At 62.1% G+C, this 24,922-nt stretch overlaps 1 protein-coding gene across 1 annotated transcript in view; it reads left to right on the top strand.

Annotated features, from left to right (window-relative positions):
- Nucleotides 1-24,922, top strand: part of CPT1A (carnitine palmitoyltransferase 1A) — a 388,913-nt gene that overhangs the window by 213,971 nt on the left and 150,020 nt on the right. The gene's annotated exons all lie outside the window — the stretch shown is intronic.

Raw genomic sequence — 24,922 nt, forward strand, 5'->3', positions numbered from 1 at the left:
TGTCCGAGGAGCCGATACAACACCGGATTAAGGCTCACAAAGAAAACGCAATTTATTCAGCCTACCTTGTCAGAATCCTTAATAACCCGCTCCATGGTTCTCACCTCCTCGGGCTGGGAGCCCCGGGCGGGAGGGGGCAGTGCGAACCCCACTGGGAGCCAGGGGCTGCGGGTCCTCGGGGGCACGGGGTGTGCCCACGGCCTAAGGGGGCGTCTGTGAAGCTGGGCCGGGAGGGTCCCTGCGGTAGAGGCCATGCACGGCGCGCGGGGAGGCACGCTGTTGCCAGGCCGGGCAGTTCAGACGTTAGAACACGGACTTGGGGGCCAAAGAGAGGAAGAGGAACCACTTTGGCTTAATTCTTTGGGGGGGAGGGGGGAGGAGCAGCACCGGGCACATGCCCGCTGGCCTCGCCAGTGAAGTGCGTCCAGCAGGGGGTAACTTTACTGGACCCTCATGTTTCTAGGCAACCAGCAAGTGAAAGGTAACCACTGCATTTTGCAAATACGAACTGTCCTCCGATGCAGCTCAATAATCTGTCCAGCGGCCCTAAAAGCACCACCTTTTCTGATCCATGAACCCAGGCGGCTTTCAGAGCGGACACACGCCCTCTGAGAGAGTTAGTCAGCAGAGGCCGTGTGGCCCAGGACGCACCGTGCAGGCTCTGGGGGTGCGTCCGCTTTGCCCGGAGACCTCGGCGAGAGCCCGGCAGAGAGCCGGGGGGAGGCGTCTGCCAGGACAAAAGCAGCAGGGGCTGAGAGGAACTGGAAGGAAGCGGTGAGCTTAGTCTGAGAAGGAATGTCAAGATGCCTGAGAAACACACAAGATAAAGATTTTCCCCGAACATTAAAAGAGAGAGAGAGATGACCTGATGGCGTTAAATTTTTATAACACGTATAAAAGAAACGTGCTGCGTAGAGAGGAAAAAGCCTCGGCCGTTTCCCACGTGTGACCTGGCCTCGGTCTCTGAGTAAAATAGAGAGCAAGTGGCCGGGGCAGGGACGGGAGGCACCTGTGAGGCCTGCCCGGCAGGGGCAGAAGGACTTTTCTGAGGTGAGTCTGAGGGCCTCGGATCGGGCCTTGTGCCGGAGGGTTTGGTGGCATTTGTGGGCTCCTGACCTGGGATGGAGCCACAGGCGGGGCTGATTCCTAGAGACAGAGGGTGAGTCACCCTCCAGCATTTCTCAGATACAAGCCAGCCACACAGAGCGTGAGCCCCAACCACCTTCCATGTGTGGGACTCTGCTCAGGGCCTCTGTCCCTGCCCTGGCCATCCTGGGAGGGACCAGACCACCAGACTACCTGTGCTCAGGGACCCCTGGAGCTCCAGACCAGCCGACCCCTTCTGCCTGCCCTGCCCGTGTGCTCCTCCCACGGAGACCCCAGTAAGGCTCCCGCCCACCTCGCCCTGCTCCTCTGCCTCTGCACGCGGCCCCCAGGGTGTGGTGCGGCCCCCAGGGGTGGGGTGGCCCCCAGGGGTGGGGTGGCCCGTGTCCTCGGCTGGGGACCTGTGAGTCACAGGCCATTCCGTGGCAGCCGCTGCCTGGTCTGTGTGCTTTGCCACACCTCCGTGATAAAACCCACATTAAAACGCTCACTGCCTTCATGCCAATTCTCTGTCAGTTCTCAATATCTCCTCTCCGCTTCGTGGTTAGTGTTTTCATGCTTCTTATGCTGTCTTTTGATGAACGTGACGTCTGAATGGAACTCACGTTTATCCCGTGTACTAGAGGCCCTACCTGGGACAGTATGGCAAGAAAAGTAAGTTAGACCAGCCGGCATGGCTCCGTGGTTAAACGCCGACCTAGGAGCCAGGAGGTCACAGCTCGATTCCAGGTCAGGCACTTACCCAGGTTGTGGGCTCCATCCCCAGTCGGGGGTGTGCAGGAGAGGCAGCCGATCAATGATTCTCTCTCGCCATTGATGTTTCTATCCTTCTTCTTTCCTCTCCGAAATCAACAAAAACATAATTAAGGTATCACATATTTGTCCTCAATGCCCCTATTCCAATCCCCTAGCCCTCCCCACTCATGCCCCCCCCCCATTGTCCTTGACCACTGGTTAGACTCATATGTATGCACACAAGTCCTTTGGTGGATCTCTCCCTTTTATCCCCACCCTCCCCCTGAGGTCCAACCGTCTGACCCATGGCTCCTTGTCTCTGGGTCTGTTCTTGTCCATCAGTCTATGGTGTTCACCATTTGCCCCAGATGAGTGAGCTCATGTCCTACTGGAAATATACTTATAAGAATCAAACATGAGCCGAAGCCGGTTTGGCTCAGTGGTAGAGTGTCGGTCTGCAGACTGAAAGGTCCCAGGTTCGATTCCGGTCAAGGGCATGTACCTTGGTTGCAGGCACATCCCCGGTGGGGGGTGTGCAAGAGGCAGCTGATCGATGTTTCTCTCTCATCGATGTTTCTAGCTTTCTATCCCTCTCCCTTCCTCTCTGTCAAAAATCAATAAAAAATATATTTTTTAAAAAAGAATCAAACATGAGACAAGCTATAATTTTTAAAAAGAAAGGTAAGTGCGACAGACCGAGATTGGAGAGGACACAGCGCTGTCATTGTGTCCCTCTTACAGAGTGAGGGGGACCCCCTGACAAGCTCCCCTCGGGAGCGGCCTGCCCTGCTTGGGCTCACACCCCCTCGGCCAAAGCAGGCCGTGTGCTCACGCCCAACACCAGTGCGGGAGGGTCCCTCCCTCGCCGTTATGTCATACAGGACGCCGTCGTAGCGGATGAGGAGTGAGGGTGGCCTGCGGGCTCTGAGGAAGTGAGCTGCCAGGTTGCGAGAGGAGCCGGCCACCCAGCGGGACCTGAGGATGGTGCCCCCCGCTGGCAGCCAGCGAGAACACGGCAAAGGGCTGGATTCTGCCCACAGCCACGGGAGCTGGAAGCGGGTTCTCCCGGAGCCTCCAGTGGAGACCACGTCCCCGTGTCTGGTCCCCGGTGAGAACCTGGGCACAGAGCCCAGCGGGGAAGCCGGCGTGGCGTTAGCCGCTGCATTCGTGGCCATTTGTTACGAAGCACGATGCCTGGTGCAGATTTCGGGGGGATTTGCAATCCCACCGTGTGCCTGAGGTATTTACATTCCGTGGAGAACACTGGTGACAGCCACCGAGCCGGGACCCACACTTTACACAAAAATCCCTCCCCGGTGGCTTAGCAACAAAGGTGAGAGACAAACCCGTGCACCTCTGAGAGGACGACACGGGAAAACCACTTTATCTGAACACAGAAAATACAAACTCCACCAGAAAAGACGGACCCATTAGACAAATGAAATGGGTGTTGGCCACTCACAGACCACTAGCCACGACAATCCCAAAGGATCTATTTCAGGCCAAAGAGGAATAATCACAAAAGGAAGATGTAAAATGCAAGAAAGGCATCATGAGCAAAGGCCAAGGGGAATAGCTAGGTAAATCTAAAAAAAAAAAAAAAAACACCAACTGCATAAAGCAGGAAAAATCAGGTCTAACGTGGGGACATTAAATTAGAAATAAACTATATGACACCATCACATACAAGTCAGAAAAGAGCGGGGATATGTCCTAAGGTCTCCTATCATTCGGAAGGAGTATAAAACAGTGGTAGACTTACTACCCGTGTTTCCCCGAAAATAAGACATCCTCTGAAAATAAGACCTAGCACAACTTTGGGAGAAAAAATTAATATAAGACACTGTCTTATTTTCGGGGAAACAGGGTAGTAGACAGTTAAAAGTACGTCTGGTAAAGACTTTAGGTCACCACTGAGAGACCAGAAATTGAATACACACGTTTCAAATAGTAGAAGAGGAGAGAAGAAAGTGGGAAAAGATCGACCACGTGGCAAGCTCAAAACAAAGGGCAGAGATAAGCCCCGTTGCCCCGAGGTTACACGGAAGGAAACAGGGACTGCTCTGAGCTTGACCTTGAGGCGGCACCCTGCCGAGCCCTACAAGGCTTCAGGGCCATTTCCTCCTCCACCTCCAGGCTGCGTCTTTAGTGTCACCTTCTCCGAGGGGCCTCCGCTGACCTGCCTCCTGGCCGGCCTCCAGGCTGCCTGTGTTTTCTGCAGAGGCCCACAGACTGAGCACCACCTGTCCACCCTCATTGCTTGTGCATTCCATACCTGTGAATCCGCCTGCTCCCTAACATGTATGTGTCACCCCAGATCAGAACTCGCACCCGGCTCACGGTCATTCGAGAACACAGGTTCGGGGGGGAAGGCCGAGCCAGGCCGCACTCCGCCTGTCTGGGCGCGCACCGTAAATACGGGTCCTCCTGACTGGGAGCACTGGAGCCGGAGGAAGCGACGAGCTCATTCACGCAGCAGACACCGTGCCAGCGACGAAGGGGCGGGGTCTCCCGTGGTCAGTGTTCACTGTGGACCCATCTCGCAGATGCGTAGACTGAGACCTGGAGAAGGCAGGTCACGAGGCGGCGGCAGCAAGGATGCGATGGAGGCGGGGCTCCAGCGTCCGCGGCCCAGGCCACGGAGGCTCCCGGGGGAGACCGTGGGACTGACCGCTCAGCTCTCCGGGGAGGAGGAGACCTCAGGGAACGGACTGCCCAGGCTCTCAATGGGAAGGACAGAATCTGGAGGGAACCTGGTCTCATTGGTCAGCACCCACCTCCTACAAGCACCTTGGTAACAGGAAAGACCCCAAAATGGGAGGAGGAACGAAGACCAGGGGAGACACCTGAGCTTACTGTCCTCAGGACGCTCCCAGCTGCATCTGGCCCATGGTGACCTCCCAGACAGGACAGGTGGCTGCCCAGACACCCCCACAATTCTTCCCGAGAGCCACCCTTCAGCCCCAGGGGTGACGGAGGCCAGAGCTGCCCCTCCCTCAGGGGCTGAGGTACAGGGGACGGAGGGAGGGACTCAGGGCCTGTCCGGCCTGTCCAGGAGGGACGGCAGCCCCTGCAGTTGAAGCACAGCCAAGTGTCTGAGGGAGGGGCTACAGAGGGGGGCTCGCTGAGGGACCCTTGCACCCCATCCCAGTTCTGACTGAAAGTTCTGGAAGCAGGAAACTCCAGCGCCAAGCCCTTCAGCCTGAGCATGCAGCTCCGGGTGCAAAGCTTCAGGCCCAGCAGGAGCAGAAAGCCCCACCTAGAGGCGGGAACGGCCCGAGTCCCTGGGCCACCGGCTCCTGCCCTCCCCGCTGGTCTGAACCCCTGGGTCGGGGGAGAGGGAGGGCACGGGGAGCGGCCTGCTCTCCCACGGTGACCTCTTGCCTGGCTGTGCGGTTTACAGGCGAGACCAAGAGCCACTCTGTGACTCAGTTTCCTCCTCTGAAAGGCGAGGGCTGAAATCCTGTCTGCACCCATCTCTCCACGCTGCTCAAGGCCCATGAGGTCTGAAAAGTGAGATGGTGCAGGCCCGGCACGTGGTAAGTGCACCTGTGCCCGGGCCCACGGCCTGAAGTCCGTGCCTCTGGGCCGTCTCCCAGGGAAGGTTGGGTGTCGGCGTCGGTGCCAAGATGCCGAGATATCCCAGGCTGGGAACTCTCCTGGGCCGCCCTGAGGGCGGGCACGCTGCTGGGCGTCACCCAGCTCACGGGAAGGCCCATGGCCCGGACTGGCCTCTGTCCCCGAAGCTGGCCGAGGCCCGGGCGCTGGCAGGGAAGGTGCCTGGCCCGGACCCATGGCCAGAGGGAAGGGGCTTCTGGGCGGGAGAAGCAGGGGCAGCCTCCTGGGCCCCCCGTTTAGGACCTGCATGGTGCGGAGCTGACCGCGAGGACGAGAACCTCCAGGGACAGGGGCGGCGAGCTTGCCGGGCGGCCAGACTCTCCCCGCAGGAGGCCGGCTCTTTTCAAACGCGGGAATGCCCAGGGAGGAATGTCCTCCTTCAAGGGGCCTCCAGCCACCACCCACAGCACCGGCACAGCCACACGGCCCTCGCCGGACCAACCTCTGAAGCCGGGCTTCTAGAACACAACCCTGACCTTCCTCACTGCCTCCTCCTCCTCCTCCTCCTCCTCCTCCAGGCAGGCAGCTCACGGAGATGGAGACTGAGGCTTAGCGAGGTCACGTTCCTTCTCAGGGTCACACGGCCAGGAAACGTGGAGCCAGACCCAGAACCCAAGATTCTCACTACAGGGCCCATCGGTCCCCTGGCTCCCTGCACGGGGGTAGGTCCCCTCCCTCAGGGAGCCCCCAGCTCTGTCCCAGGCCACAACCTGCATTCCTCGGAGAAGGACCAGTCTTCTCACCTTGAATGAAGACTCCCATGAGCCTCAGGGACCTGTGCTTTCAAGGGCTCCTTCTTCCATAAAATAATCCTATCTAATTAAAGGGTAATATGAAAATTGATCATCACTCCAACACACAAGATGGCTGCCCCCATGTGCTCAAAGATGGCTGCCCCCATTGGACACAAGATGGCCACCACAAGATGGCCAGCAGGGGAGGGCAGTTGGGAAGGACCATGTCTGCAAGGGAGGCCAGTTAGGGGCAATCGGGCTGGCAGGGGAGCAGTTAAGCATCAATCAGGCAGGCAGGGAAGTGGTTAGGGGTTGATCAGGCTGGCAGACAGAAGCAGTTAGGGGCAATCAGGTAGGCAGGCAGACTATCAGCTTGAAGCCAGCAGTCCTAAATTGTGAGAGGGATCCCAAATTGAAGAGGGTGCAGGCTGGGCTGAGGGACACACGCCCCCCCCCCATGCAGGTTGTGGCCTGGGGCAGAGCTGGGGGCTCCCTGAGGGAGGGGACCTACCCCTGTGCAGGGGGCCGAGGGGACCGATGGGCCCTGTAATAAAATAATGTATGTTCATAACTGCATTGGGACAAATGCAACTTAATCGTGTATATTGTGTTAGTAATAAGTAATAAAATAATGTATGTTCGTAACTGCATTGGGACAAACGCAACTTAATCGTGTATATTGTGTTACTTTCCTGGGGCTGCAAACCAGAAATCGATTCTCTCACAGCCCCACTCCCACCCCCCCACCCCCACCCCCGAGCTCTCTTCATACAGTAAGACATTTTCTTCCGTGTAAAAGGTCATGTTTTTATTCTGACTTTAAAACATTCTTTGTAAACCCAGGCACCACCCTGCCTGGAGACGTCACCCTGATATCTGCCCACCCCGGGACCTAGCCGGTTCACCGGGCGCATAGTAGGTGCTGGCCGGGCGCTAAGCACTGGCAGGCAGGTCTTGGCCACGGTGAGGGGCAGGCCCGGCCACCTCTCCGCCCGGCTGGCTGTTCGCCTCTCCCTCCTCCCCAGCGCCACCCGCCCGCCCAGGCTCCTGATACGAATGCGGAGGTTAGATTTCCTTGTCACCACGTTAATTTTTCACATAGCAATCGCGTTACCAAGCACATGGGCACCTGGGCCCAGTTCCACCACGACTTGGCAGGCCCTGCGAGAGCGGCTGGCAGTGATGGATGCGGTGCCCCTCGGCACACCCCCGCCCTGCCTGCCCTCCCCGATCCACCGGCCACCGGTGCCAGCCCGGGGACCGCACGCAGCCAGCCCCTGGCAGCTGCGAGGCCTGAGTGCCAGGATGCAGAGTGGGCTCCTCCCAGCACCGGGCTCAGGCGGGCAGCTCCCTGGGGGCCCTGTCCAGAGCCTCTCCGCCCACCCAGCCTCACCCTCCCTCAGCTCCAAGGCCAGAGAAACCACTTAGAAAACAGACAGGAGTGATGCAGGGACTCTGAGAGTTATGAGGAAGTTAGCCACCCACCGATGCCCAGGGGGAAACCGAGGCCAGAGCCGGGGCGGGACTGGGATTTCGGCTCAGAGATAAGACTCCGTGGTCCTCGGGAGGGTGGGAGCAACCAGGCTGGGGTCAAAGCCCAGCCCCTCCACCTGCTGACTCTGCACCTCCGGGCAGGCTCTGCACGCTGTGCCCGGGGTGTGCCCTCAGCACGCCACCGCTTACCCTCTCTGCCTGGTCTTCCTGCCGCAGAAGGGAAGACCAGCCCAGGGACCCTCAACACCGCACAGCCGGTCAGTCCGGCTTCACAGGGCCGTCCTGGACCCTAGGCTGGAGTGCAGATCAGCATGGGGGGAAGGGGGGGTGTCAGTCCTTGAAGATTGTGGGGAGTTTGGGGCGTTTGACTGGGCCCCAGCTCTGCTCTCCACCCCTGACCTCTGTCTGTCTCCATGGGGCTGCACATTAGAATCCGGGGCAGGCAGCGCCCTGTGGCCACCGTCTCTGTAAACCCTGGGTCTGTCACAGGGAGGGGACTGAGCCCTCGGGAGCAGGTGGGGCCGGACCGTGGTGTGGACAGGACTCAAGGGCCACCCGGAGACACACCCGCAGCCTCTGAGGTCACGGGTGCGGGACCTGCTGTCTCCACGGAGGCTCAGGGGGAGTGGCCGAGGCTCCTGGGGACCCACACGCCTCCTGCTCCGCAGAGAGCTGCCTGTCTGTCCCCTGGGGGAGCCCCGCTGTGGGTGAGGCCCCGGACCCAGCGGGACGCAGAGCAGAGCAGGGAGTCAGCGGAAGCTGAGAGCAGGCGGGCTCCGCGGGGCTGCGGGGCTGGGTGGGGAGCGGGCGTGAGGGTAAACCGAACGGGGAGAACCAGCCCAGAACCAGCCCTCGGGCCGCGTCCTCCCCGCCCGCCGGGAGCAGGGCGTTGGGAAGCACACGGGAGGGGAAGGCCCTTGCCAAGGTCCAGCGAGGACTTCAGGCCAGGACTCTGGGCCCCCAGCACAGCGCTCCCTGTGGGCGGCCAGGCGCCCAGGCACAGCCACCCTCGCAGGCACAGGGCACCGTCTCAGAGGCAATTCGCACCCTGGGTGCTGGCGCCAGACTGGGGTCTGAGGAACCTGGTTCCAGACATGGCCCGGCTCCGCCTCCACCCGGCTGTGTCCAGGACGCCACTTACGTATCTGAGCCTCTGTCTTCCCATCTGGGAAATGGGACAACCATTCTACCTCCCCAGCCGAGACGTTCGGATCAAATGCGATACAAGTTAAAGCACCCACTATGTGCCTGGCGCCCTGCGGGGTAGGGCTGGGGAGCATGGGGCCTGCGGGCCATATACGGCCCGAGAAATCGTTTGGCCTGGCCCCGCCAGGGCGTTAGGGCTGAGTTAATTAAATGTCTGACGAGGGGGCGGCGGGAGCCTGTGCTCTGGACGCTGCACAGTGCCCTCCCGGCTGGCTGGTGGCGGTTACAAAAAGGCCTTTGGTTCCCATTTTCCAGGTGTGATGGAGCTTGTGCCTCCCTCTTCACGCCACCCTCCCTCCTCACACCCCCACTCCCCCCACCCCCACTCCCCGGTCAGATGTGGCGGTGCTTGGCGCAGAGCCGGGCGCAGAGCCGGGCCCAGGCGGTTGGGCAGACGCAGGCGCCCTCGGGCGGGCGGCACCTGCCTGCCCCTGAGGAGCGGCCGTCACATGGCCGAGGTGCCAAGCTGGTGAAAGGCCGCCCGCTCGCCCCTGGCACCGCCGCCCGCTGCAAACGCCCAGCCTGAGTCGGTGCCAGCAGCGTTCGGGGCTGTCATGTGGCCGGGCTGCTGGCGGCCGGCCCGTCAAGCGGCCCTGCCCTCCTTCCCCCTGGCACACCTCTGCCCCGCAGGAATGTGTGTGTGTGCTTTTTACTCCGTCAAGGAGAAAAGGCTCTCTCCCCGCAGAATTCCCCCCTGGACCCCGCGGCTGGCTGCCGGTGGCATCCTGGGGCCGTGGCTCCTGGGCAGGGACCCCGCCCCCATCGGCCCTCCAGTCCCCTGGCACCACGGTGCCCTCCGAGGCACCCCCTCACTCGGGAAGGATCGGGGGAGGGGAGCCCCAAGGTCACAGGGCAGGCTGGGGAATCACCTCTGAGCCTGTAAGTCCTGGACGTCAGCTGTGACCTTGACATTCCTCCCGAGCCTCAGGCTGCTCATTCCCAAAGCGGGCACAGCCACAGGGCATCGCACAGCGGCGCGCCCGTGGGGAGCCGTGTTCTCCGTCGTCCACACGGGACACTTCCGGGTTTCCACCTTTCGGGGGAGCTGTTCCAATGACTCCGGGGTGAGGGGCGTCCGCTGGGACTCTGCGGCTTTCCGGCTGTTTGCGGGCATTTACTAAACACGATAACGCACGTCAGTGCACACTGGCGAGATAGCGTCCTTGGCCGCCCTCCTGGGATAAGCGACGGGCACGCCTCTGTCTCTGAGCCGCGGCTGTGTGCCCGGCGGGCCCACAGTCCCATCGGGCACAGCCTCCTCCGGGGTCACTTGGAGGCGAGTGTCTGTGGGGCCGGCCGTGTACGGTCAGGCTCCCCGACAGAGGGGCACCCGGCACCGTGGGTCCCCGGTGGCCTCGCCCTTCCCGGTGGGGGCCTGGGGGAGGGGCCGGAGGGGCTGAGGGAAACCCACAGGCTGTGCTGTGGTCACGAAGGGGCCGAGGAGCAGTGATGGGGGGCCTGCCCAGCCCGAGGCAACCCCCAGGGAACCCCCAAGGGCACGGAGGCAGCCTCCGTGTGAAAAGCGGGGACAGGGCCCCCCATCCCCATCCCCGTCCTCCAGCAGAGACGGACGGGAAGCTGGTGCTAAGGAGAAGCAAGGCAGCATCTTCCGTAAAACCCCCTCCTGGGTGCCAGCTTGGTCTTGTTACCCCAGATTCCTGCCCCCCACCCTCCACCCCAGGGCCCTGGCCTCCCCTCGAGCCCAGGCACTGAGCCCCCACTAGGCAGGGGCCTCCGGAAGAGCTGTGGCCACTCCTGCTTCCGCGGTGATGGAAACACGGGGCACAGAGAGGTTAGGTAACTTGCTTGAGGTCACACAGCTGGGGCACAGGCCCGCGTCCAGGTCCAGCTGCTCCCCTGTCCTTACTCTCCGCTGCCCAGCCTCCTCTCCCCGACCCCCACCCCGCATCTGTGCAGCCTCTGTCCCACCGGCCCAGAGCCTGAGGACAGGTCTCTGCAGCCCCCACCCCACCCTGTGCACGTGCCTGTGCTTCGTCCTCAGCCACGGGGCTCACAGGGGGTTCTGGCCCAAGACGCACAGAGGAGAGAGGGCGCCCAGAGCCCCGCCCTCGGGGAGGGGAACAGCGTGGGGACTCAGGGGCCGGTGCCACAGGCGCAAGTCCCAGAATCTTCTAGGACAAAACGAGGGGCTGGGACGATTCTCTCAGACATGAATCCTGAGGAGCCATAGGAAGTGCCAAGTTCAAGTGATGAACTTTGCCATTCGGAAGTGCCCCTGAAGGCCCGGTGCCCAGAGGAGAAGGGGCCTGGAGTGGGGCAGGATGGGGCGCTGAGCGGGGACATGGGACCACGGGCACTTGTCCTAAGGAGGCAGGGCTGGCAGGCATGCAGGGTGGGCAGGCGCTCGCACACAGTAGGCACTTTTTAAAATGCCCTGCCATTGCCTTTGGGTTCCACAAGAAAAGGATGCTTTTGGAAGTTTGATAGAAAATTCGAAGAATGCAAAAAAATGAGCAACGGATTATGAGTGTGCCCCCCCCCCCTCAACCCCTCTACCCCACAACCTGCCTCACCTTGGCTGAGAATTCGGGAAGCCCCTCTGAGATACCTCGGACCCAAGCCCCCCACCCCCCGCTGCCCTGGGCCTGGATCGGGTATAGAAGGAGAACATGGAAAACGCCGGCGGACGAGGCACAGAGGCCCGGGGCTGAGCCACAGAGAGGAGACCAGGCCCGTGGTCGGCCAGGACACAGTGTGTCCGTGTGGGCTGACCGCACGCCCATCTCACACTGCTTCTCAGGGATGGATGTCCCCGTCGGGCAGCTGGCTCATGGGCAGCGGGACCCACAAAGAGGGCACGGAGCCCTCGTAACAGTGCCCCGGGAAGCCGAGGGCCACCTCGGGCCGCCGCTGGCACGGGAGTGGGGGTGGGGGGATTCGCCACGCCCACAGCAGGGGGCGCCGCCCGGCCATGGCCCGATGGGCAGGTGGAATCAGCACGCCGGGCTGAACTATTTGGGCCAGAATTTGGAATGCCACATGGAGCAAACAGTTAATGATCAACTGCTCCCCTGTCCATCAGACCCGGGCTGATAGGGCCATAAAATGGGTAAAATATCCCCAACCAGACTAGACATGACAGCTCGGGGGTGGGCACTCCTCGTTTCCCCTTCCGATGCCCGGGTTCCAGAGGCAGGCGCGTGGGAAAATGCTCCCTCCGAGCCCTTCACCCGGAAAGGATCCCGCGCCCGGGCTCACACCGCCCCCTCCGGGGTCCGCCGAGGAGGGGACACGCGTTCTTCCCGGGCGGCGTGTGTGAGGGGGAAGCCTGGGGTCCTCCCACAGAGCCTGCCGTCTGCCCCTCGGAGGGAGGCGGAAGGGGCCGGAGGGGCAGAGGGACCCTCTCCTCGGCCTCCGGCCACCCTGCCCGCCGGCCACCTGGGGAAGGGCTTTCCAGAGGAGCTGCTGACTTGGGCCAATTTATATGCTAATTCCAGAAATGATTCTTCCCACATCAAATAGAAGCTGAGGAATGTTCCAAAGGTCTGCACAGATTGTACCGTTAACAGACAGGGGAGCGCCCGCGCGGCGCTCGGGGCGTGTGAACCCGCTCCCCGCACACACGCGCCTCGGCGAGCCCGCGTGCTCCTCAGCTGACTCGGCCAAAACAAACCTGCTTCGGCCTCCACGGCCTCCAAGGGCCCATCTTGACCTTGAGGTCCCCTTTCAAGCAACCTCCTGAGAAAGCAAAGCTTGCAAAACCAAACCGGAGGGGTCCGCCCCGAGCCGAGCCCAGGAGTGACTGACTGACTCCGAGTATGTCAGCGTCTTCCCGGACGCTGAGCCTCCTCCTCGCCACCCCCACCGCCCCGACACGCACGCACGCACGCACACACGCACACACACACGCACACGCACCAGCCTTCTTTCTCTTCCTATCTCACCAGACCTTTCTGCTTCTGAGGCTTTGCACATTCTGTTTCCCCATCAAGATCACCCTTCTCCACTCCCTCGAGAGTCCGCTTAGAGAGCCCACCCTGACCACCAGGCGAGCCCAGTGGGCACTGCCCCTTCCTCCCTGGAACTCCCCGCACGGTGTGCAATCATCTCTTCAGTGTCTGTGGCCACCATTCAACATGGGAGCAGGGACCAGGGTCTGGAAGTATGCTTGCCATAGAGCACAGGGATGGAGGGAGGAAAAGAGGATTATTTGGATGGGTGGATGGATGGATGGATGGATGGACATTTGGATGGGTGGAGGGATGGATGGGTGGAGGGATGAATGGATGGATGGATGGACATTTGGATGGGTGGAGGGAGGGATGGATGGAGGGATGGACATTTGGATGGATGGAGGGAGGGAAAAAGGGAGGGATGGATGGATGGATGGACATTTGGATGGGTGGAGGGATGGATGGATGGATGGACATTTGGATGGGTGGAGGGATGGATGGATGGATGGATGGATGGATGGTCATTTGGATGGGTGGAGGGATGGATGAATGTATGGATGGATGGACATTTGGATGGGTGGAGGGAGGGAAGGAGGGAGGGATGGATGGACATTTGGATGGGTGGAGGAATGGATGGATGGATGGATGGATGCTTGAATGAAGAGAGATAAGGGAGAGGGGAGAAATGGGAGTTTGAATGGATGGGTGGATAACACTGATCATCCCCCAAAAAGACAGTTATCTTGATGGAATAGTTAGCTTTTCTTGCTTCTTCTTTCTTAGAGCTGAGTAAGGATCTGAGTTGAGGAGACCCCAATAGGCAGTGTCTCCCCGCCTGGCCTTGGAGACAGAGCTCCCACCAGGCCACCCCCTGTCCCCGCCTCTCCCTGGCTGGGCACTCACTGCTCACATAACCCCTGCTAGAATGCCTGCACCTCCATTTCCCCCATCCGAGCCCCGCCTGCAGCTCAAAGCCCTCTGGCCCTAATGTCTTCTCCCATCTGGGATGATCATATCACTCAGCCCCTTACCTGGATCACATCTGCAAACACCCTTTTCTCCAAAAGGTCACATTCCCAGGTTCAGGAGAGGGACGTGGACATCTCTGGGGACTCTACAAAAGTCGTGGGGAAGGTGCGATCCCCCACAGCTGGGCGTGGGGCACGGTCCCGTCTCACAGGTGCGAGCCGCGGGGAGGGCGCTGTCGCCCGGAGCACTCAGGCCGCGCCCACACCTGCCGCCTCTCCAGCCCTCCCGGCGCCCAGCACACCGACAGCACGAATCCTGGACCGCGGGCCCGGCCGCTCCAGCCCGCGGCCCTCCCAAGTGAGCCCCAGGCTGGGGCCCAGGGGCCTCTCCCAGCCGGGCAGCCTGGGCGGCTCCCTGCCTCCTGGTGTCGCTTCCCCAGCCCAGGGGCCTGCGGGCGGGTCTCTTCAGGCCCTTCCCCCGCTGCAGGTCCCCAGTTCCCAGAGCGCCCACTCGCCCGGGGACACCCGCTCACTCACCACCTTACCCGTCTGCTCATCGGCTCCCTGGACAGCAGCCCCACCGCTGCCTCCTCTACCCCCACCCAGCCTCACACAATCACACACAGACACACACAGAGACACCCACACAGATATACACACACTCACACACAGACACACACACATACAGACATACACTCACACACAGACACACACAGAGACATACACTTACACACTCACACAGACACACACACATACACACATACACTCACAGAGACATACACACAGATATACACACACTCACACTGACACACACACATACACACATACACATAGACCTACACTCACACAGAGACACACACACACAGAGACATACACTTACACACTCAGAGACATACACACAGATATACACATACTCACACAGACACACACACATACACACACACACGCACACACACACACACACACACATATACTCACACACCCACACACAGAGACACACACAGTCACACACACACACACACACTCGCACACAAACATACGCAGACCCCCTTCTTCCTCTCCTCGGACACGCCCTTTGCCATCATCCTCCCTCAGAATCCCTCTCCCCCCAGAGGCTGTGGTCCCCGAAAACCCCAAGGCAGCCACGTGCTGTCCCCGCCTGCCTCTCTGTGGCCCGGCCCCCGGAGCCAGACAGAGCCTGACCGCTGCGGCCGGAGCCGTGGCCTCTGCATGGCCCCGAGCGGAGACCGGGAGGGAGCCAGGCCCCGGGGCAGGAGGCCGATGGGCTCAGAGAATCGCCCAGAGGCAGCTTCCCACGAGCCCGCCCCGGGCGGCAGGGCCCGCGGCCGGGAGCTGGACAGCCGGGTTTCCCACGTGGATCCGGGCGGACTGGAAATGCAGGCGGCCACGCCGGGCACCACACCAGGCCGGCAGCTGGAGCCGCTTCAAAGAGCCGGGAGCAGGGGCGGCCGGTTCTCACGGCCACGGCCACGGCCGAGCCCACACAGCCACTCCCGCCCCTGCCCCATCCGCCCCCGGCCCCCGGCCCTGCAGGCCGACAGGGGAGGGGGTGCTCCAGCCACCAGGCCAGGCCGCCTCCGCGTCAGATATCCACCGGATAGCGATCGGCGGAGGCGGCACGGCCCGCGGCCTGGCGGGCCTCCAGCCACCTCCAGCGACAGGAAAGACGAGGGTGGCAAGAGGGATCCTTGGCAAGGCCCGGCACATTGTCCCTGGGCTGTGGGAAAGTGCTCCGTGTGCAAACATTTCCTCAGAGCGCTCACAGGGAAACGCTCACCGTGGCCTTATTAAGCTCATCAGGCCGCGGGCGGGACGAAAATAGCCCGGCCATCCGCTTCCCAGACCCCGCCACCGGAGAGGGGCCCGGTCGGCGTCGCTCACCATCGGGGGCGGCGTGGGCTCGCCATTACACACGCTCTTAGTGGGGGGACAAGCCCACGCCCCCTCCACCCCCGTGCCCTGGCCGCTCGGGGGGCGCGGCTGGCAGAGCTGGCAGAGTTGGGGGCCTCCAGGGCCACCACACAGGAATGCCGGGGCCTGGCACAGGCTCTGGACCTGCCATATGGCCCTGCGTCCTGGGGCCCAGGCGGGGAGCCAAGCAGAAGCCTGGGCTGGGTCCACAGCCCCCGGGCCCCGCACGAAACCATTTGTCAAAGGGGCTTCCATGGGCTTCTCCGGGAGCCGCCGAGAAGCTGGCATGGGCCAGAGCCAGGCACAGGCACGGGGGTGGGGGGCTCTGGGCACAAGGGCCAGCCATCCCGAGATCAAAAGTGCTCCCTCAGCCGAAACCGGTTTGGCTCAGTGGATAGAGCGTCAGCCTGCGGACTGCAGGGTCCCGGGTTCGATTCCGGTCAGGGGCACATCCTTGGTTGCGGGCACATCCCCGGTAGGGGGTGTGCAAAAGGCAGCTGGTCGATGTTTCTCTCTCATTGACGTTTCTAGCTCTCTCTATCTCTCTCCCTTCCTCTCTGTAAAAAAATCAATAAAATATATATTTTTAAATGGTAAAATATGTACACAGATAATAATTTAATAAAAAATAATAATAGCCGAAACCGGTTTGGCTCAGTGGTAGAGCGTCGGTCTGCGGACTGAAAGGTCCCAGGTTCGATTCCGGTCAAGGGCATGTACGTTGGTTGCGGGCACATCCCCGGTAGGGGTGTGTGGGAGGCAGTTGGTCGATGTTTCTCTGTCATCGACATTTCTAGCTTTCTCTCTCTCTCTCTCTTCCTCTCTGTAAAAAAATCAATAAAATATATTTTAAAAAAATAAGAAGAAGAAGAAGAAGAAAAGAAAAAAAAAGAAAACTATGGCCTATGAGCCAAATCCAGCTTTTATAAATAAAATTTTATTGGAACACATTTGTAAAAAAATAAAAAATAAAAATAAATCAATTATATATATATATATATATATATATATATATATATATATATATATACACACACACATTTTTTTTAAGTGCTCCCTTGGTCGTCCCTGCTTCTCTGTGCCAGGGCACCGAGGCCTGGGTTCAGGGGGGACTGGTCTTCCCAGCAGACAGCATGGGGTGGGGCTGACCACGGCGTGCCGGCTGGACCGTGTCACAGTCACAGAGGCACGGGGCACGGCCCTCAGAAAGGAGCCCTCGGAGAGCATGAGCTGTCGGAGGGCCGGGGCCCTGCCAACGGACATGGCGTCGGCATCCGGAAGGGAAGACGGTCGATGTGGGCACGAGGGAGTCCCCTGGGACTGGCAACAAGTCACTGCCCCCCGGAATGCGGGCAGCTGGGTGCGCGGGAACGCCTTCTCTCTGCTGTGTGTCTCTGCAGACAGACCTGGTGGGGACTCCGTGAGCATGGACGCTGCACGACCCCGGGTCCCAGGAGGCCCCGGGACCGACTCTGGGATATCACTTCTGCCGGACCCCGCATCTCCCGACCTCCCCCTCCATCCAGGACCAGTGTCATCCCCAGATGTGGCCGGTAACTGACACGGCCACCCGGTCTGCCTCGGCGGCCAGGAACGCCGATGAAGCCTGTGGTGGGACGGAGGGCCCTGGGGGGAGGGGCGGGTTGGCAGGACTCTCCTTGACCGTCTCTAAGGGGCTGGGACCAGAGCCGGGCATGCAGCAAGCTGGCCCGCACAGGGAACCGGCCCTGTGGCCGGGCACCGGGCCCTTGTCTCATCTGTCCTCACTGCAAGCTGGCCAGGCGACGCCTGTGTCTCGTTCTGCCATCGAGGCGACCGAGGAGCAGAGTTTGTGCAGCCAGTGGGCGTGGGACCTGGGCCCTGGGCCGTGCCCGAGGACGGTGCTCCTGGTCTCACACCCACCATCTTTCTCTCTCTCTCCCTCCTCTACTTTCCCCCCCCCCTCCCCCGCATTTGCTCCAGAGAATCAGCCTGACGTCAGGGCAGCAGAGGGAGCAGCAGCCCACTTGACAGGTGCAGACACTGAGGCCCAAGTGGGTTCAAAAATGCACATGAGGCCATGGCAAGGCCTGGGTGGGCCCCAAATCAGGCACCCGAGTCCATGCTGCCACCGTCCCGATTCCTGCCACCCCTCCTGTCCAGCCCGTGGCCGCCGGCAGCCTGCTGGGTTCCGCGGTCACCACCTACAGCAAGCTGAGCTGCCCACTTATGGACGCTGAGAGAGAAACCCCTCTTCCGGGGCGAATTCAGGTCCAGCCAGGACCTGGGAGCGGGGCTCTTCCCTGGATACAGAGTGCGATCAAGACACGGTGCCAGATACGAGCAAGATGAGGTCGCCCTGGTCAGGGTGGGCCCTCAGCCCCATGACAAGAGGCCTGATGACATATGCTGAGAAGGAGACCACGTGGCCACGGAGAGAGAGGCCGCGGGGACGGGCCGGCCAAGGACGCCTGCGCCCTGAAGCAGAAGGCGGCGGAAGCAGCCTCCCCGGGGGCCGGTCTCGGGCTCTGGCCCCGGACGGAGAGAGAGAGACCCCGCTGCTTCAGGCCCCCGTTTGTGGTGCTTTGTCACGGCGCCCCAGGAAGCTGGCACAACACCTCAGCCCCCATGCTCTGCGGGGAGCGGCCACGCCGGTCGGCTCCCACCACAGGAACTTCCTGTTCCTGCCACGTGCTGTCAGCTGGGATGGAGACGGATTTTGTTCTGGGAGAGAGAGAAATAGATTCCAGGGCGCTTCACCCAGGAGCCCGGGAGGGAGGCCACGCTGCGGCGCACGCCCCCTGCTGGCGGCAGTCAGCGTGTGCGGCTCTCCTGCCAGGAGGAGCCCTCCTCTGCCTTCTGCCAGTTTCACTCCCCCAATTAGTCCCCCTCAAAGGTCCCCAGGCAGCCCCTCCCCCAGCCGCCATCCACAGGCCAGGCCAGAGCAGAGATCCCGGCCTGCATGCCTCCGGGGCCCTGCAGCCCAGCGTCGCTGCCTCCCAGCTGGGCAGCGAAACTCTGTGCCCACGGAGAGCAGGGCCCTCCCGCGGACGGCCCCTAACAGTCCTTGAATCTCAGAAACATGCTCAAGGCCTCTGATCGGCGTGAGACTGTTTCCAGGGAGGAGACTGTCCACCGGCCTGTGAGCCTTCCACAAGCCCAACCCGAGACTTCGCCAGGAGCCAGTGCCAGGCCTGGCCCCTGCCTGCCGCCCGCTCCCGGCAGCCCGGCCCACACGCCCCCTGGGACCCCTCTGCCGGTTCTGAGCTAACGTGCCGTCCCTGTCCGCCCCGGTGACTCAGCCCCGACAGTCCCCCAGCCGTGCAGCTCCTTCGGTCCGGTGCAGGGTCCAATCCTTTTGTTTCCGGAAGCAGCCAGCCCGGGCCTGCACAGGGAGTGGGGTGTGGATGCTGCTGGGGAGGGTGTTCCAGAACGTTCTGAGCCTTAGCTCCTCCTCCGGGAGACAGGAATGGGAAGGCAGGGGTGTGCGTGGGCACACTGACACCCAGGAGAGCCCTCTGACGCTGGCCCAGCGCCCAGAGGTTTATTTGGCCATTTCTCCAAGAATGTGGGTTCAGGGGTCCCCAGGGCCAGAGGGGGCCCTGCCAGCACCCTGCTCTCCAGACGACTCCAACAGACAGGCCCAACCATCCTCCGTCCCCCAGCTTGCAATTCGGCAAATGCTTATTCTGTGCCCAGGGCAGGTCACGGCCACCACAGGTCCCCAGCATCCGTTAGACCAGGTAAAATTGTGAGGCGTGAGCGCCGATGGAGGTAACGAAGGCTGCAAGGAGCAGAGGGAGTTCCCAGAGCTGGCCTTGGGGTCCAGGAAGGTGCGGAAGGAGGAGACACGGGAGTAGATGCGGAAGGAAGTCCAGGCTGGGGTAGCTGCCCCGGCGCTCAAGGCTGCACCGCCTGTGACACTTGCTGTGGAGCTCTGCTGCCCTCCGCTGGCTGGCCCTGGGACTACGAGTGAGCCAGGCCGCTGCTTTCCAGGTGTGTCTCCCCTCCTTGGCCCTGCCTCTGGACACTCAGGGCCTCTGCTGCAGGGCCCTCACCTGTATGCAAATCACCTCTGGGGGCCCCACCCCACTAACAGCAGGGGAAGCATAGAGATCCTGCATTTCCTGTCATCTAAGCTGGCTCTGCGGTGTCTGTGAATGGGCAAGGTGCCCACTCCAGGCCCACAGGACCCCCTCGCCAGCTGGGGCCAGGGCAGGCGTCAAAGCCCGCCCTCAGGTGCTGGGTCTGACAGGTGCTGCGTCCCTGGTGCCACCTCCAAGGTGGGGGGCGAGGGCTCAGCAGGTGCCACCTCACCCCTGAAACAAAGGCCCAGCACCTGTGTGCAGACCCGAGAGGGCGGTGCCCAGGAGGGAGAGGCCGGCCCGCACCCTGGCAGTGCCTGCCTGCCAGGTGCCGGGTGAGGACAGCAGCACCCAGGGGCTGTCACCTGGGAGCTCGTCAGGGACAGACTCCTCCCTCTGCCCGTGCCCAGGCTCAGGGACAGCAGCCGCATGAGGAAGTGCCCGGCGTGACACACAGCGCTGTAACTCGCCTCACCCTCTTTATGTCCCAAAACCCCGTGAGGTAGATCACTTCCGGTCCTTCTCACCCCCCAGGGAACTAAGGGCAGCAGAGAGAAGGGCCAGTTTCCAAAGCACAGGCTGCGCCTGCAGGCGGGTCAGCACTGAACCCCGTGTCTGAGGCAGAGCACACCAGGCCAGCACTGAACCCCGTGTCTGAGGCAGGGAGCACACTGGGCCAGCACTGAACCCCGTGTCTGAGGCAGAGCACACCGGGCCAGCACTGAACCCCGTGTCTGAGGCAGAGCACACCCGGCCAGCACTGAGCCCCGTGTCTGAGGCAGAGCACACGGGGCCAGCACTGAGCCCCATGTCTGAAGCGGGGCACACACCAGGCCAGCACTGAGCCCCGTGTCTGAGGCAGAGCACACGGGGCCAGCACTGAGCCCCGTGTCTGAGGCAGAGCACACGGGGCCAGCACTGAGCCCCGTGTCTGAGGCAAAGCACACGGGGCCAGCACTGAACCCCGTGTCTGAAGCGGGGCACACACCGGTGGGTACCTTGGTTTTCTCGGGGACATTCTTCCAGTCCCCCACCGGCCCACCTCCTTTTCCAAACAAGGTCTTGGCAGGTGGAGCCCAGACCCCGCCGATGACGCCGGGTGCCCCGGGCTAAGACCGGGGACAGTCACCAGGAGCCCCGCCTGCCCCCTGAAGCACATCATACCTGCCACCTACCACCTTCTGTGGGGCCACAGAGGCCCCCGGGACCACCAGGACCTTCCCGTGTGTCCGATGGAACCAGAGCAAAGGCTGGGCCAGGAGGAACGGCCATGCCATGGCAGCTACTCCACCTCTCTGTGCCTCGGTTTCTCCACCGGTCCATGCTGCCACGCCAGAGGCCCCTGTGGGGTGACACAGGCCAATATCCTGCAGAGAGCAAGCCTTCAAACACGTGGCTGCCATTACTGCTGCTCATCACTGCGCTATCCCTCCCCCGAGGGTGCCTGGGAGGGAAATAAAATGCCGACAACCTCCGAGTCCGCTACTCCGCAGACTAGATGCCGCTTTATCTCCTTCCCTTCGTCGGTTCCCCACGAGGAGCCTTCAAAACAGGCCGAGGATGGAGAGACCGGGGCTGGGGAGACGGCGGCGGGTCCCGGCCCACGTGCCCCCGCCCCGCCCAGGAGGTGTGCCTCCGCCAGGAAGTCTGCCGGCCTCCCGGGCCCGTGTGGGGCCCAGCTCACCAACAAGCAGCCCACGCCTCCTCCACGGAAACCTCTTCCCTTTTCCCGAAGGCTGCCGGGAAGCTCCGCGCTGCCCCTCCGCCGGCCCGGCCTTTCCCGTCCATCCCACTGCACTGCCCTGCCGGCAGAGGAGCCGGTCCGTGTCTGCAGAGCCCGTGCTCGAGCGATGAGCATCCTGTTCCACAGTCTCCCCCTCAGATCCTCCCGGACCGGCTGCACACACAGCGCCCAGGCCCTGGGGCAGAGGGAGCGGAAACACCCCTGCTGAGCAGGGCAGGCCGAGGGGCGCAGCCGAGGAAAACGCTACTGCTGGACGGGGCTGGGCCGGGCCCCCCGGAGGCGGGGGCCCCATCCATGCTCTCTCTGAGCCCTTGTTAGTGTCCCTGCCTCTCCCCACAATGCCATTGGGCCGCCGGCCTGATGCATGAGCTAGAGAACGGTCCCCTGGCTGTGGGTTCCGGCGTCGGTGGTTCCTTCCCACCCAGGTCTGTGAGGGAAACGAAAGGCCCGGGGGGAGGCGAGGCAGGTCTGCCTCACCTGCCGACAGGTGTTGCCAAGGCCCCAAGGCAGATCAGCCGCTGACGTGGGTCCCAGGCGGCAGGGGCACCCAGGCCCGCAGGTGTGGACCCACCACCCGGGTGGCTCCGATTGTGTTACCGGTACACCTCGGCCCCCACCTCGATCAGGGGGCGGCGGGCGCGCTGCCCGCAGAGCCTGCTGGCCACTTTGATGTGCGGGCGCCTGAGCCCCACGCCCCCTTCTGCCAGGCTAAGAGCAGTGCGGTGTGCCTGCTGCCCACTCTTTTTTACAGCGAGGAATTGTCTAACCTCTTCATAGGAACCAGCAATTATCTCCGAGGCAGGAAACCAAACCCGGGCCGCGCTGGTGAGAGGCAGGGCCCTCCCTGCTGTGCCGAGCGGAGGAGACCACATGAAAGGCCCAGCCCGCTCATCGGGGCTGCACTGAGGTTCCAGCGACAGATTGGGCCCCGGCCTGGCCCCCGCCCAGCTGCCAGGGCCTGGGCAGCGTGTGGGAGGGAGCCCCGGAAGGGCCTCGGGGACACTGGGCCCCCTCATGCGGACCCTGACCCGTGGCAGCTCTGGCCCAGCCCTCGCCTCTGCGACTCCTGCCACCGTCCACGGCCCCCGTCCACTAACACCAAGGTCCAGCGACTCCGCGGGCCGGCCCCCCGGGAGTGCTCCCTGCTTCCTGGGCCTGCCTCCCCCCGCGGTCCCACAACTCTCCATGTGGTGGGTAACCCAGCGCTCCTGACCCCATGCCCCGCCAGTAGTCACCCGTCCACCGCTCTCTTTTGCAGGAAAATTCCTCGGAGGGGCTGCCCCAATGCCTCGTCCTCAATTCCTCCCTCCTGCCCCTCCCTCCTCCTACAGTTAATAGTTGGCATGTACATGCCGAAACCCGTTTGGCTCAGTGGTAGAGCGTCGGCCTGCGGACTGAAAGGTCCCAGGTCCGATTCCGGTCAAGGGCATGTACCTTGGTTGCGGGCACATCCCCGGTAGGGGGTGCGCAAGAGGCAGTTGGTCGATGTTTCTCTCTCATCGATGTTTCTAGCTCTCTATCTCTCTCCCTTCCTCTCTGTAAAAAAATCAATAAAAATATATATTTTTTAAAAATAGTTGGCATGTACAAAAGAAACAGGTGACATAAACCTACGTCACAACGTTCTTAACCGATGACTGCGAACCCCACGCGGCCAGAACGAGGACACCGGCCAGAACGGGCACCGTGTGACCCCGGGTCCTTCCCCCGGTCCTGCCGCCCCAGGAGGCGGCCCCTGCGCAGGACTGCAGGCTCCGGGCCCTCGAGCATCGCCAACGGGTGCACGCCCCGAAGGCACTTAGTTAACTTTGGTTCGGATTTTGCATAAATGCTGCCTTTCTGCGCGGAGTCTCCCAGGGCTTGCTCTGCTCTCTCCGCATGGTGCCTCCGAGGTTCCCTCACGCAGCTCTTTGAGGCCGGAGGGGGCCACACTCGGCGGTGTGGGATACTCCCCGGTGTGCGTCAAGCTCCTCGACGTGAGCACTCTGTGGAGGAGGTTCAGGGTGTGCCCGGCTGCTGCTGGCACTCGCATTGTCTCTGGGCATTCCACCCTCTGGCCCCTGTGGGCAGGATCTCTCTTCGTGTGTGCCCGGCAGAATACCTCCAGGGGTCATGCCCAACGACCGTGAAGGATGCCAAACTACTTTCCCAAGAGGCTGTGCCCATTAGCTTTCCTCCAAGCACATCTGCGAGTTCCAGCGCCTCCAACAGCCAGACCTGCCAAGGCCGTGAACACACCAGCGTGGCCTGGCCTGCGTGTCTCGGGTCGCCGGTGAGGGTGCACGCCTTTTCACGCGACTACGGCCCGTGTCGGCTTCTCTGTGAAAAGCCTGTGCACGCCCGTTTTCTATTGGTTTGTCGTTTTTCTCGATGATTTGAGGAGCTTTGCGCGTGGCCCAGACATGGGTCCTTACTCAGTTACACCGGCTACAGACACGTTTTTCCAGGCGGTGGCGTGCCTGCGTGCGGTGCCTTTTAAAGAAAGTTCTTATGTGTCCTGAGTTTACCAGCATTTTCTTTTCTGTACGTGCGTGGTCTGTGAAGGGCTTCCAAGTTTGCCTTTTACACTGAAGGCCCCGGGAGTCCTCCTGTCTCTCCTCTGTCGGGGCAGCGACCCCAGCCCAGGGGTCCCTGATTCTGGCCGCTGATGCCCGGCCAGAGCCACGGCAGCCACGGGAAACCACGGCTGAGGCCGAACACATGCTCTTCGCCAGCAGACCTCCTCCAGTGCCGCGTGGTGGCCTGGGCGGGGACACAGCACTCTGTGGACAGGGCCACCCAGCAGCCCGCGCCCGCAGCCACGCCACCCGAGCTCCGTCCAGCCACAGTTCTCACTGGAACGAAGGCTCAGAGGCTAGCACCTCGGAAACAGGCAGAGGGAGCCTCTCGGAGTGCCCGGACCCTGCACACAGTCAGCAGGCCCCAGAATGACCACGCCGAGGGCGGAGCCAGCCCCTCCAACCAGCCTGTCCCCCTGGGCCCACACAGATCACCCGGACGATAAACGTCAGGGAGACTTCTCTGTGACAGGACGTAAAGCAGGGCGGGTGGACGCGCCATGCGGCTCTGGCACCTGCACAGAACATCCCACCAGCGGTGCCTGCTCAGCCTGCAGCCCAGACGCTGGGCCAGAGTCACAGCCGAGACTGGCAGCCTGCGGCTAGCCGGCCTGGGAAAAGCCATGAGCTGTCCTGGGGTCCCGGAGTCCAGTTGCATTAAAAATGAGGCACACAGACCCCGATCCCGCCATGAGGTGGCGCTGAGACCTGGGGTGGAGCCGTGTAGGGGCCAGGGCGGGGAGGAGTGAGCAGTGTGTGGAAGGCCAGCAATGCAGCAGTGCAGGGGGCCTCCCTCATGACCGAGACGCAGGCCCTGCAGGGCCAGGTGGATGTGGGCTTCTGGCCCGCGG

This window comes from Pipistrellus hanaki (assembly GCF_964339955.1).
Source record: "Pipistrellus hanaki genome assembly, chromosome: 9".
Taxonomy (NCBI): domain Eukaryota; kingdom Metazoa; phylum Chordata; class Mammalia; order Chiroptera; family Vespertilionidae; genus Pipistrellus; species Pipistrellus hanaki.